Source organism: Columba livia, chromosome 7 (genome assembly GCF_036013475.1).
Source record: "Columba livia isolate bColLiv1 breed racing homer chromosome 7, bColLiv1.pat.W.v2, whole genome shotgun sequence".
Taxonomy (NCBI): Eukaryota; Metazoa; Chordata; class Aves; order Columbiformes; family Columbidae; genus Columba; species Columba livia.
This window is the reverse complement of record NC_088608.1, coordinates 19,341,356-19,346,622: the sequence shown is the minus strand read 5'-3', so window position 1 is coordinate 19,346,622 and position 5,267 is coordinate 19,341,356.

Here is a 5,267-nt window from a genome sequence, read left to right as displayed (position 1 = left end):
AGTTGTTTAAGGCCTTATATAGCTCTGACTTATCAAAAATACAGTGCAAATCATCTTTAAAATAGTTAAGCTGATTGCAATTTTCTAAATGAAACACTTGAACTAAACAGGGAGATGGGGGAAGCAATGTGGTGAGAGCTGCAATTGGTCACCTTGGTTAAACAACATGATTGATCCCATCAGCAGACACTATTCCATTTCTTCAAATGCTAAAAGCTAATTAAACACTTGTTTTCTGCAAGCTGAAGTGTATTTGGCCACACAAATGTGGATTACATCAGGGGACACCTGCAGCTACAAAGTGCATGAAACAAGTCAGTCAGTCCCTATGGCATGTACGTGAAGCTGCTGCAGTTCTAAACTCCAGCACCTCAGTGATACAAAGAGCTGAAGCGAAGGCTGAGGAAGTGGATTGCAGATGGCTTCCCTTTTAAATAGTAGAGCGCTGGGAGAAAGATGGGCACCCAGGCAGCTGCACAGTTCGGTGCCTCACTGTCAAGGTTTGGCATACTGTTAACCCTTACTAAAAGCTGCAGTACTGCTGGAGTTAATTTTTGAATGGTCAGAAGGTCTGTTGGGGTGTGGCCAACACGCAGTGGAGCTGCTGGTGGGCCCAGGTCTTGGAGCTGGCATGCTTGAACCATCTCCGGAATGATGAGGACTGACAGTTCTCTGATAGAGCCACTGTTTACTTGAGTCTCCCCTGACCAAAGTGTGGGAAGAGGAGAGCATTCTGATTTGTGTAGCTGCTGGTAACTCTGTGGTAAATCTCTTACACATGGCTGTGTAGGAGCTCTACCAGCATGCTCCTGTGAGCTTGTGTAAGAGCTCTAACAGGAGCCATCTTGAGAGACAGGTATGAGCTGTGTGCACAGAGTTCACCTTGGGCTGCCCAAGGGACCCTCAGAGAGGGAGGTTTGGGGGAAGTGGGCTTCAGAGCTCAATCTGCAAATGGTGGGTTTACTTTTATTTTTTTTAACTAGCTGTGTCTGCTATTAACATCTTCAAAAAATTCAAAACTAATGAAAAAAATGACGTATTCTAGCCTATCAGGTGTGTTTGGAAGTTCAATAGATGTTAAAGGCATATTGTTTGATGCCCACTCAAGACCAAAGGCTGAAAAGGAAGCATCTGCTAGACCGTATTGTCAGGAAAAGGAAGTAGATGAGTCTTTTCTTGTATAACCATTACATTAATTTAAAAACATAATTTGGTGGTGATGTGAAATGTAAGTTGCCTGATCATCAGTGGGGAAAGCAACATATCAGAAATCAAGCTGCAACCTAGCAGGAATGATTTTGTCTCAGGAAGTGGCGGGGGGAGACAGTTAAAAGCAACAAATATTTTAGATTAGATTATTAATCTGAAGAGTCAGAATTCAAAGGTAGATGGCAATTTGAGCAAAAGAGAGAATAAAACAAGAGTTACAAGACCTTTAGAAAACATGTCAAGAAAGATTAAAAGAACTGAAGTTGGTTTAGTGTTAAAAAAAAAAAAAAAAAAGGAAGACTGATTAGGATGACATAACCACATCTCAGCCAAAGTAGCTGCTACACTAAGACAAGTGATTAATCATTGTATCTTCAAGCAATAGTCTGTTCCAGCTTCAGAGCATAATGAAAGAATGGTTGTGCTGGGTCAAACTGAAGGTTCATTTAGCCTGTTACCTGGCTTTTGACAATGATCAAAAATTCACGCCTAGGGAAAAACACACGATTATAAAACAAGGAAATACCCCAAGTATGCTCAACCTTCAAAAATTTTTAGCTCTGAGAATGCCTAAGTGAAGATGGATTTCTATGTATTTAATAGTCTTCTTGTTCAAGAACTCAGCTACTCATTCCTTCAACTCCTGTAAACTTCGAGCAGTGACAGTATTGTGTGACAAGGAGTTCCTTGACTTAATGACACTCTGTCTGAAGAACCATTTTGTTGTTGTTGTGAACTTCCAATTGCTAATTTAATTTTATCCTCTTCTTTTTCTGAAAGAGACATTAACTCATCAATCACCATTAGTGCTCTCTGTGCCACTCATGTCTTTACATAACATAAGGGGCTGTACCATAGGCATTTGAGTCTTGTACACATTTGCCATTTTATCTGTTAGATGACATCGAGGTTTGTCAAAACGAAGCCGTAGGTCTGAGCATGCCTTATGATTCACTTCTCTTGGGATCTTGGGAAGAGGATAGTTTTCTCTTAACAACTTTTATTTTTCAAATCTGTTGCCTTTTGTGGCTATTTGCCACAGTGAGTCACCCGTAGGATACACATATCTTCTCTATAAGAATTTGAGAGAAATTTGTGTGTCACATTTCTAAAGAATCCACATACGTGATTATCTGATTCACAGATGATCATCTCGTTTCCCTGGTCAGTGAACAAAGAAGTTTAAAAACTTGAGGATGTGATACATAGGTTGCTCAGTTTACCGTTACAGGTGTTCACTAGTTTCAACTTAAAATGTGATTCCTTTGGCAGCTAAAATGTGCCACCTTTACATGTGAAATTTCAAGCCATTTTTCCGGTAGGAATTTCTGTTGGAATCCACTACCAACATACTACGTTTGTTGAGAATAGCTCATCCAATCCTTCCAATTTATTCGTTAATATTTTTCCCAGGACATTATCAGGGCATAAATAAATAAGATTTCCAACAGTGAGATGAGACATGAAGAGCTTAACAACAACAAAGCCCTTGCCAAGCTCATATTTATGCTACCTCCCACCTGAGCACAGAGAGCTGTTGCTCCCAAAGGGATGGCAAGTCAGAACCCAGCGTGGTAACACGGACCCTGCTGGGCAGGGCCCTGTCCCACCATCCCCAAGTGAGGGGGCAGGCTAGGCCTGGAGATGTCAGCCAGGAGTCCAGATGGCCAGGCAAGTCCATAGTGAGGAGGAAAAGTCTGTGGCTCTGGGTGCAGCCCAGCATGTCCATGACCAGACACAGGCATGGATGCAGCAGGCACAAGGCAGGGAGGATGTGCTTAGGGCCTCGATCCCTGGCTCTGATGGAAACTATGCCCCTGAGTGGATGGAGCTACAGCAGTGTGATACTTGAGATAGGCGAGAAAAACATCTTGTTAGTGGATGCACGCCAGCCCAAGCAGGAAAAGCAGGGAGCTGGGGGCAAGTTACTAACACTGCTGTGGTTTTCTCATTCCTCTTTGATGCCCATCCTCCAAACTGAATGCAGGAGGCAATAGGGCCATAATTCATACTCCCTCTCTCCTTTTTTAAAAATCATATTTTTACTATAGTCAATCACTATGCTGAAGGTTACTGTAAAGCATCAGTTAAATGTGCTTGCATGATGCACAATTTGCCTACAACTATAGGTAGCTGTCCAGAAATCTACAACAGGGAAAATGTTTTGCCTTTAGGTCAAATATTCTTTCAGGTCTGGCTTGCAATCCAACAGTGTTTTCTCCTGAACTTTTTCTGCTGATTCATTACTAACTTACTTTGTATTGCAATGTTAAATTGAAACATGTTTCTTTAACTCTCTTTAAATGAACTACCTTTGTGGCAGTATTTTTAGATGAGTCTTTTGATGCCTTTTTAATGGTACATTAAAACTTAATGAATGCTGAGTAACAGTAGAATCCCTATGGAAGCACATATGGTATCTGCATTAATACTGAATGAATGCATAATGATCAGTAAAATTTCTATGATTTCCACATGAATCAACAATGATGAGCCACTTAGTGTTACACTCAATTACATCATGTTTAATTTATGTAGCATTGTTTGGACATTATGTTTAAAATGTCTTTAGTAAATCATTGAGACTCTAATTGAGTCTCCATTTTGGTGACAAATTGCACTGTAAACACTAAATTTGTTTTTTTACACAACAATTAATTTATGTTGAAGGCTGCTTGTAAAAGGTCAACAATTTGATACGTTCTCACTATTACTCCCTGAAAAATGGAATCCTAGTATGAAAACAAATTGTGGTACCTGTTAAAATATTGCTGTTCCCTTAGTTCTGTAGCAGCCAGACATTGGAAATGCATTAATTCCCCGAACTCTGGAAACAATGACAGTACCTCCATGGCTGTATATGACTGCTGCCAAGCAGTTCAGAAGACCTTTTCAGGTCAGAGTAGCTTGTCCACATCTATGCAACAGACTCAGAAGAGTTCTGCACAATGCCTGCATCACCGTGCTGACATACCACCTCTCACGCATTTGAGAGGCTCCTTCAGCACATCCATGACTCACCTGCAGAGCATATACAGCACAGCAAGGTGGACCAAGAGCTTTTGGAGAGTGCCCACACCACTGCTCTGGCAGAGGTAGCCCAAGAGGTGCTGAGGGAACCTCCACCAAATGCGGACACTGTCTTTCAGCTTTCTCCCATCCTGTGCAGGATAAGGATGTAAACACTTGCTCCCATGGTGTTGATTACCTAACAGCCTGTGCAGAGGAATATAATCTTGCCTCACTTCTAAAGCAAAATCCTAAGGACCCACTACCTCACTTTATCTCTCCTGCTCTACCTTGTAGCACACTGAACACGGGCAGTTGGTTGCCTGGGCCCTGGGGTGAAGACTGTCCGAGGCTGCCAGTGGCAAGAGGACTGGCTGTAGCTGCCACCCTCCACTGAAGTCTTACACAGTAACTGCTGCAGAAACAGAATTTGGAGTGAAACAGGGCAGAGACTTATCCAAGGATGCTATGTGAGACTTCATCTTTCCAGACCGGCTTCATGTGAAGACTAGAGCGATGCACATATCTGATCACAGTGAAAAATCCTAGCAGTAGATAAACTTTGTAATGGAAAATTGGAAATAAAATATGCATACTTCAAAACTGTCTAGGAATAGTAAACTTGGCTTTCTGTTTTTTCCTGTCAGGTACTTCTAGCAGATAAGCTCCTGACACACTGTTTCAGTGGCTGTCTGCTTGAGGTGCTTTGGAGACATTCCAAGGTAGGTCTGTAAAGATTCATTCATAAAATAAGGCTGGGGTTGCATGTTTCACTCAATCAGCTCAGTTACCTAAAGAGCCAGCTGAACTTGTCTGACTTTTGTCAGAGAAGATACCCTCTTCCACTGCTCCAGAAGGAATCTTCCACTCTCTGCTCTCTCAAGTTGTTCAGGTCAGTTCAGGTAGTTCAGGCCAGTAAGGTCTTATCAGGAGTCTTTTTGCGTTTAACTGTCAAACAGCTGTTCAAAACACAGGCAGCTTGAGACGTCTTGGCTTAGGGGAGTTTTTAGTTCTGAGAGGTTGTCTCGTCCAGCTGTCTCAACAAGAAG